We start from the raw sequence: 10,182 nt of genomic DNA, 5'->3' as shown, positions 1-10,182 counted from the left end.
ATAAATCTGTGTAAATCTGTGGATAAATTAAAAATAATAAAGATAATCGTTTTAAGATAATAATTTTCTAAAGAATTGAATTTGGTTTTCAATATGCGGTACGCTAGCACAGATGAAACTTGGCGAGTATAAGAGGCCAGGTGTTATGCGTTATCGCGTTCACTCGCATTCTGTATCATATCGATTATGATTGTTTACGGCCAGCAGTAAATTATCAGACCGCGACATCGCCAAATGCTGTTGCACATCAATACGTCCATACTAACTCTCCTCTCTAGTCACGATTTTTGTATGACTTTCTTTCCGCGTATTGAATTTTATTTTAGCATCGATCGTCTTGTAGTAAATGAAAATCAACAAATTTCGTCGAGCATTTTTATAAATTTTGCATGATCAAATTACAGAAATAGGTACTACGTAGGTAGATTCGATGCAAGCCAGTAAACGTTTCTGACAGCGGCATGGCTACAGCTTCGGGATAAAAATCAGTTTTTCTAACGAAGACAACGATCAAAAAATAGGATGCGTTTTGGGGTTGCGAAGGCGGGTATCCCCGGGGAGAGATCGTGGCTCCATACAGCCAGTTGACATCGAAATCCAGTGACGTATCTAATTGGGAGCAGTTTAACGGCGAGGGCGGATCAGCAGGATAAGCTGTAAGCCGACGAAGCCGCTGCGCGAGATCAACCCCTAGGCTTATAACTGCCGGGGAATCTTCTTCGGACCTCTCTCTTCTCTTCCACATACATACATACATACACATACACAGCAGAGCACACAGTAATGTATACCCACTCGCCGAACGAGAGTATTCTCTCCAGTCTGTGATACGACAGCCCTCTTTCCCGCCCCTATCGAGGACTCGGAGAAGAGGAGACCGGCGTTCCCCCTTCGCTCCGGCTCTTCGTGCCCCCAGCTGCTACCCTCGCCTATCTGCGGGAGAATCCGGCGTAAATAATGCCGATTATCCCCCCGGCAATTGTTTTATCGACCGAGCTGTCCCGCTCGAAGAGCAATCTCGAAAGAGGGTGGCTCCGTTCCGCACCTCACCTCCGACCTTTCCCCGGGATCCCATTCCACTGACCTTACACAGATTTACGAGTCGCTTCGCGGAGGGTAAAGACTCGCAAAGTAAATTTACCCGCTCGCGCGCGCGTTCCCCACTTTCGCGAGAAATTTAGGGAAAAAGCATCCGAGTCCGGGTCTACCTACGATAAATAGGACCAAATGCATTTCAAGGAAAACGTATTGCAGCAGAAGTGATAAGTTCAGCACGACGAATTTTAATTTATACACTGTTTCACTTACTATTGTTTCGTTTAGGAATTATCGACGTGGAAATTTCCTAATCTCAAGTCTTTATCAAATGTAAACAGTCTTGTATACTTAATTAAATACTTAATAAAATAGTCTGAATCAATCATCCCCTGTGTTCTTGAATTTTTATCAAGGAATTCTTAAACCTAATTTCATAATGATTTTCAAGTAGTTTCTAAGCTTAATAAAAATAGTTTGAAATTCAGAAAGAAATACTGAATACGGAATATTTATTATAAGACTATGTTCGTTTATATGTATTTGATAGCCGAAGGAAAAGTGGATCAATGTAAACGAAGTATCGTGTGTCTTGTAGGCATCTGTATTTCTGCATGTATCTTAGTTTCATTTTATTAAAGATCGGATCCTCTCAGATCTCTTGTAACTGGTAATGGAATTGATAAAAAAGTATCGGATCGTAATTCATTCGCGGCGTTCATTCGGCGCCGTTGGCGAGGCTGCTTTATAGATCGCGGATAACGAGCGCGTTTATAGTTTTCGGACGGGTACTCTTTAATAGTTCGAGCTCGATCGGACCGCTTCCTTCGTCCGCCCGGCTTAATGGGACTCGCAGCCGTTCGCTTTTTGCCCCCCGTTAATTATGAAATTACCCAGAAACAGCTACTCTCTTTCCTTCCTCCCGGCTTCCTCCCGAAGCAATATTCGAGCGCGAATTATGCCGGTACTCTCTTCAACCTCCTCATTATCCGCTCCTCCCTTTCTACCCCTTCGCTAATCTATCTCCCACCCTCGCGAGTTGCCTTCGCCGTTTTCTCCTTCTATTCTCTTCGTTTCGCACCCTTTTGCAATGTCTCTGAGAAATTCTTGATTAATTAACCACATAAGGATCGAATTATTTTATAAAAATCGATTGAAACTCCGGAATATTTTATTACGTATTTAGTAAGAAAACTGTTCTTATTTAAGGGTTGAACAATCTTGGGGAGGGATGAACAAACGTCGATTATTACGATTGAAAACATCGATAAGTAGTATGCATGGGAGGTCGGGAAACGTGAACGGCATGCCATGTAGCAATTAGACAATTCGCCTTAATGTAAGAGAAACACAGCCTTGGTTTATTTCACTCGCGCGTTTCTCACCGCGGTCTCGATTAATATTCATGCAATGACGGCGACGAACCTCTCGGGGATCTTCCGGCCTTGTACCTCCGACACGATTCGACCAATACGTTCCTCCCGCCTCTGTTATCGCGATGATTCCGCGAGTCGAAGGGGGATGAACTGGGTCACCGGAAACGAGCGAAACGGAGACCGGAACGATCTGATCGCGTTCCTTTTCTCCCTCCCGTTCGTGTCCGCCGATCCTAACGACTAAATAAGTCTAGCCAATTAAAAAACTAATTTCGATTAGAGTCCCCGAGCGGCCATTCGGTATCGTGTAAGCACAGGCCGCGGGGGCGGTTCCCTCGGCGAGGGGTTGAAAAACCGAGGGAGAACCGGCGGCGCCGCGTTCTAAAAAGGGCCGAGAAAAAAATAAGAAGTGCTCGGGTTCGGCAATTTGTGCCAGTTTTCGCGGCTGAATTTTTACGACCGTTATCGCAGTCCGGATACGAAATACCTACCCCTCACCGAACTGGCCGCCGCTTTTCTCCCGATTAATCCCGGCTCTCGATCCCAACTTGTTTTTTACACCCGCCGGGGAGACCGTAACGGCTGTCGCTGCTCTACCGCACGTTTCGATGTGAACTGCGGTTAGTACTTGACTTGTTTTGTAAAGGAATCAACAATTTTCACCATGCGTTCAGTCACATTTGATAAAGTCAAATGTCCTTTGATTTCATTAAAACGCCTCGTACATCAATTTTGTATTTCTGATGAAGCTTAGGGTTATATTAATTTATTCTTATATCGAATTGTTTTTCTTTAATGGAAATCGCGAATATGATCGTGTTGCAAGCATGAAGCGTACGGAAAGTTTTGATCCTCGGAAGCCTTGTAAACGTAAACAATCGCCGTTTAAAATATGCATCTCGGGGTTTTATCGGGTAAAAAATCCTCGCAGAATTTTCCCGGGATTCCCCGGGGGCCCTCCCTAGAGGCGAATCGTTCCAAAGATATATATTTATTTATGCGCGTATTAGTATTTATGTAGGTGCGTACCTACAGGCCGGTGGCACCCCGCGGCTCTTAGGCGTGGATGCTTCAACCGGTATTTGTTATTCTAATGTCGCATTATATATTTGTACGGGGGCGTGGGCGGGTAACCCGAAGTGTGAAACACGTTGTAACGCGTAGCCGGTCCTCCTGGAATTCCAGCCGGCCCAGTTGTTCCGGCCCAGCGCGGTTCTCGGCTCGTTTCCAGCTGCCTCCTCCGCGCCTCTCGAAAAATGCTTTTCGTCGATTCGACGAAATTTCTCTAACAAAGGATTCCCCGTTGACGATCGTCAGAACGAGAAGCGGGTCCCCCCCCGCAGCCGGACAATTTATTCCCCTTATAATCCGTCGCTGATCTCCGAATGGAACGCGAACCATCGGTCCTCGTTAAACGACCTTTCGTAAAGGCACAAAATACCGTGAAAATGGGCCAGTATCTCCGGAGCCCGGAGATCCTTATCGTCCGGGCATCTCGTCCGCGGGAATTTACGGGCTTCCACGTTTCCCGGGTCTCTTCCCTTTATGAACGACGAACATACTACCGGTAGCGGTAATAAACTGTTGACTTCATTATGTTCCCCGGGCCTGAATTCGCGTAATTAATACCCGAACTTGACTTTCAATCCTAAGGCCCACGTACCACCCCGAGCCCGGATTTGTCTCGTAATTCGCGCTTTATATCGGCGACGCGACACCGGCCGACTCATCAGCGTTGACGTCCTAATTAACTAATTACTTGTGACATTGGAATCTCGGCGAAGGTAAAAACTGGTTTCACTAAAATCTCTCTTACTTTCTCTCCCGTTTATAGCACGTATCGTTTCATCAAGTCTTTCTCTGTTATTTATATATTAATTATAAATATATTTAATTGAAGTATTTTAACAATTACGTTCACAAGTTGTTAAACGATAAACGATTTTTGAAATTGAAAATAGGACTGAACGACGTTTCATGTATTATGTGCAACTTAATATGTACACCGAGAACGTAATACTGGCTCGGTATTTATGTGACAATCGTAAAGTACCTGTACACGCACACCTCTGTAACGTAACTGTAGCGTAAGAAAAATCTTACGTGGTGAGGGGATGAAATTTTGGGCTCGATGGATGCCTCCGTAAGAAACAGTCTCCACCATGTAAGATTTTTCTTACGGTAGTTTTACGTTACGGTAATGTGAATGAGCCCCCATACACGCGTGGACCCTCTCGCCCGCGTAGCCACCGTGAACCCAGATAAGCATCGTGTAAACTCCAATTCCATGCCGTATACCTTAACACGACCGCCCGACCAGGTAGACAACTATATGTATAAATAGCTGAGTTGTACATGTATGCGAGGAGGTAGATCGTATAGAATGACTCGTCGATGCGAACGATACCCCGGAAATTTACATACAATATGTATTCCTCGCGTGAATTTTCGATTCTTATTCCATCGAACTTCGCGATGAATTAATTATTTTCAAGAACGAGGACTGAGTATTCTGGAGTACCGCGGGGTGTGAGCAGTCCCATCGAGGAATATGTTTTATTAACATAGTGCTTAGAAGATTTCGAAAATCAAAATGAAGCACTTTAACTCATTAGAATGAAAACAGAAAAATCATCCACTTAGGGAGAGAAATGATGTGAAACGTGTATTTGAAAAATTCTCAAAATTTTTTAAGTTGACTGAGCGATTTGGTTTCTCTTCATGAAGTATTTCTATTCTATAGATTTCGAATTGTACGCACGATAAGTAGCGTAAGCAAAGGTGAAACAAAGTTTCATAATTAGTTGCTAACTGAAGTTTATCTCCAATTTATATCAATCTTCTTTTAACGGTATAATCTCGGGTTCATCATTGATTTAGTAATAGTTTGAAAAAGTAGGAAACAGTCTGGCGAGCACGTATAAGCTTGGCAGTCACTACAGAAACAGTTTATTGCACCGTTAAATTATACGTCGTTTAAAGATAATCGTTCCCAGGAAAGGGCGAGATTTATTGATTCAGTCGCGGCACGATTCGCGAAACGTCAGGAGGGACGATAAAACAAACAAACACGGCTCTCACCGGATGCTATCGCGTTTCCTCCTCGCGCTTTCCTCGAGCCCCGATCTTCTTTAAACCTCTTCCCGTGATCCCGCCCATTTTCGTCCGCGATGCGCATACACACGTTTCCACGCTTTCCGCATACATATGTATTCGTTCCAGTCCCATCCCAAGCCGCGAGCGTGCATGAAAACCCGGGGTCGGGGGCGTCGACGTGCTCGCGTGCCGATAAGCTTCCTCGCGATCGTTATCAAACCTAAACGTTTCGTTTCTCGACTTCCCGCGAACACCATCCTTTCCTCACGATCCAGAATTCGTTCCAATTGTCCAATTCTTCTTATCGGAATTCAGACTATCAACTCCCAGAGACACTTCAATTTACGGATATATTAGACTAAACGATAATCTAACTATTACAATGTGTACTATGAATGTCAGTTCACTGTTATAATTGGTCTATTTACGCTGTTTTGTTAATCATAGAACATACGATAAAAGCAGGGGGTGTGATTAGAGGATATCGGTACATAATGAAAGATGATCTGAGAGCAATAAATTGAGCCCACAAATAGAAACAGTGATAAAACATTGAAATTTAATAACGTTTTATCAAATGTCTTAAACTTTTGACAAAGATCTTAGGCCTCACAGAATCTTAAAACATTCGGAATTTTATAAGCAAAATTCAGGCGCTCCTGGTTAAAAAAAAAATAAATTAACATAAATTAATAGCATCTGGTAATTATAATTGTCACAGGACAATTCAGTTGTTGATATTTATTAACGATGGTTGCTTTTACTGTACGTAAACGTGCATCACGAAGGCGTTTGGTCAAGTGGAGTCGTCAGTAGCAGGTTCGTGAAAACGACACTTGGAAATTACATATAAATTAAGAGATAAAGAAACCGACAAAGGAGATCCCTGAAAAGTCGTGCGGCAGCAGAACGGATAAACATAAACTCTCTCATGGCACGAGCTTCTCGGGTCCTCGAGCGGCGTCTGTGTATCAACAGACACACGCGGTTCTCCCTTTTTCTGAGTTTTCTAGCAATAACAACGAGATTGGTGTTCGTGGCCGCGATAACGAGGAGACGATGTCAAGGGTAGCAAACGGCGGTGTGTCTGAGCGTAAAAGTAATTCGGCGAATCTCTGTGAACCGAGAAGGGGGTTGCTACCACTCGAGAGGAATAGTGACTCTCGAGGGCTCTCGGTCGGCAGCGTCGCGTCGCGTCGTGGCGCCAGCTTTTGGCCTCTCGCCGCCGCGTTCTGGCGTGGAAAATGTAAACTGTCTGCGTGCTAGACCTCGCGTACCGTTTGTACTCGTGTACACGGGAGGCTCTCGGGCCGCACCGTCGCATCGCGTCCCGACGACAAACGCACTCGAGCAGCGAGTCTGAGCATCTGCCGCGTACGAAGCCGCGAGATAAGAAGCTCGAGCATCCCTCGACGAATTATTCAAATTCAAGCAGATACCGATCGCCGAGAATCTCGCGCGCGCTTAATTTCTCCTCCGGTCCTGCATTTCAATTTTCGATCGCCAAGCGTTACCATAATGCGGCCGCATCCCGCGTATTCCTCTCCTCTTATTTTTTTTTTTACATATTCTTTTTTCGCACACTGCGAATCAACGGGAGTGCGTAGGCTCGAAGCAGCGAGACGAGGGAAAAAGATGAATAAGTGCGAGGATACAGAGAGATTTATAGACAGAGAGAAATGTTTGCATACGTACAGAAAAGTTGGGAAACTTCTTACCAATTTCAAAGAGATACAAGATATTCTGATAGACGCGAAGAAGTTCACAAGAATTCAGTAAAACGTTTTTACTTAATAAAGCATTTATTGTCAGTAATGGGATCTGAAACCGAATTACAGTAAAATGATGAAATGTTTAATTCAATTGAATATCAAGCAGCAATTAACATTTCGTTTTTCATTCACATTTCATTAATTAAGAATTCAAATTATTTGATTGAAATTAATTTGAATTAACGATTGTACTTAATTAAAGAATATCTCAATTGTCGACTGACATTTAGAGAAATTTAATACATTAAAATATTGAAAGATCAACATACAATTTCAGATACAGGAATTCGAAACTAAATTATAATTCCCCAAAGGTTGGACTTTGGGAACGATACCAACCCGAGTCTTACTGCGTGATTACGAATGAAACTCGGACAGTGGACAATTCCCACTGACACCTTCCCATTTAAATTATCACTTTAATCAGAAGTACTTATAAGTATCTTATCGAAACTTGTAAGTACTCATACCGAGGTTCGATATTTGTATAAAATGAATACTTATCAAATATAATCATTGAAACATTATTGCTTTTAAATACCAATTAAAGTCCATGAAATGGAGCTTGATTATTGAAATCGACTCTGTAAGCTGTCCTTAAATATGAAGGTTAATAAAAGAGAACTGGGTGTAGCCAATAAAGTGTGTTAAATAGATCCAGGAGAGAACGTATGCTGATCGATCAAACGTCAAATGATTCTGTGTGTCGGTGCTCGAGTATGGAGAATCGTGGCGCTTGTTGAGGATCGCGGCGGACGTGTTTCACCGCATTGGTCGGATCTTGGAGAGAGAGAGTATCCGCGGTGAGATTTACGGCGTGTGTTTAGGCACTTAGCCGGTCTACCTAGCCCCCTTTATTATACTAATTTCTCGGGCATGTCAAAATACCTATCGTGTATACCGGCCTCCTGAATTCTATTCGACACGCTGGGTGCCCCTGTAGTCGACCGCATAAAGGATCCCCATCCCGTATAAAATATGAAGAACCCGGGATACATCTCTCCCTCCTTCGTCCCGTCTCGTTCTAACCGTGCGCGTTTCGTCCTCCTCGCACTTGCGTCTCTTCCGTTCTTCAGGTAGCGTCGAGAGTAGAACCGCACGAACGAGGCTGGTCCCGGGGACCCCCCGTTTGCTTTGGCATTCGAATGTTTTTAAAGCGGTTGCGGATGCTCCGAGGTGTCACCGTTCCCTTTCAAATTCGTCACCCGTGGTGAAACTCGCCATTTAACGAGCTACGACTGTATCCACTTAAAACTATTCGACTCTCCTGGTTGTGTACCGTCGCGCCGCGTGCGTGTGCACCTACACAACCATCCGCGCGACACCCGGGATGCACCGGGCAACGAAACTTTAACTGAAGTCGAACCGCGTCTCGCCTACCTGCGGTCGTCCGATCAATGTCTCAACTACGTTAGATGAATCGGTCCGCTTTCTCCGTTGGAAAAAAAGGTACTGGCTCGAATTACTTAGCAAGAAAATCGCGGACGTAAACGTCTGCGTTGGGACGGGTCGCACGATCGGAGATAAAATCGGGAAAATAAGAGAGAGGTAAAATGCCGGGCGAGCAGGGAGGGAGAGGGAGCAGAGGGATGGAGACGGGTGCGAAGAAACGGTAGGACGCGCGCAATATACGATGCAACGAAGGAGTACACGAGAGTCATTCATCATCCGAAGAGAGGAGAGGCTGCGCAAAGGTAGAAGGTACATCGCATCGCCACCCGTTGGTGGACGATGGTCGACGCTCCGGCTGGAGTGGTGGCAAGCCAGGCCACCCACGCCGACGCTCGAATTCGGTGGCCGAGTCTGATTCCCCGACGAATTCTACATCGCCGTAAAGACGTGCTCGGCTGTAACCGCTCGCAGATTACACGGGAACTTTTTTCGTCGGCGCGACGTGGCCAGCCGAGGCGAGCAACAGCGGATGAACGAGTCTCGGTTGACGCGTTTATAACATCAGCGAAATTATTCGCACGGTACGATGGCTAGCGATTTCGTTACAGACCGTCGCTCCCGGCGCTCGCGATGCAAATTCGTTCATCTGCAGACGTTCGATAATTGTCCACGATTTGTCATTGGATAATACCTGTCTACGGACCGCGATTGTTCCAGTTCAACCGCTTATTTACTTAATTTCTCTTATGTGCTTTGATATAATCTTAATATTGACAGTTTATAAGTAAATTATACTAGAANACACATTCTGTATTTATTTATGATACATGATTTATTTATGTATGATTTAGAGATTTAGAAGATTTATTGTCTTATCATGTACTAAATTAATAAGAAAATTACATAAGATTTTGATGAACAATTTTATATGAGAATGAAAATCAGTTCTTTTAGATATACTTTAATACTAACATTCACACTAACAGACTTCTTTGATATACGCATCTGTCATTTTGACGTTACGGCATAGCAGCGAGGAACAAATCTAATTAACAAAAATGATTTCATCTTTCCGTTACAATGTAATTCTTGAATGTCTAAGGAACATCGATTGTGCGCCTAAAAAGACTTTTTAAGACGATCTCTTAACCATAATAGAAAATCATGAAAAAACTAAGAAATGAAAGAGTTAAGGAAACGGCAACAAAAATGCGAAAAATCATGCCGAAAGTTCGAGCGAAGCTTAAAATGCTTGGAGCTAGTTCTAACATGCCAGTTTGCAGCTATTCTTGAGTGTTTAACGAACATAATTTATTCAAATAAAAGAGCTTTTTAACACGATCTCTTTATTTCACAGACAGATTTCTTAACAATGACACAGAATTATAAAAAAACGATTAAGAACCGAAAGAGATTAAAGGATCTTCACTCCAAGCAGAATGCCAAAAACCATGACGAAAGTTCGAGCGAAGCTAGACAACCAGAAAACCTCTTCAGCATCGTTATCTAAC

This window comes from Ceratina calcarata, unplaced genomic scaffold (assembly GCF_001652005.2).
Source record: "Ceratina calcarata isolate Rehan_Ccalc_2016 unplaced genomic scaffold, ASM165200v1 scaffold246.2, whole genome shotgun sequence".
Taxonomy (NCBI): Eukaryota; Metazoa; Arthropoda; class Insecta; order Hymenoptera; family Apidae; genus Ceratina; species Ceratina calcarata.
The sequence above is the reverse complement of the archived record's forward strand: the minus strand, read 5'-3'. Positions refer to the sequence as shown.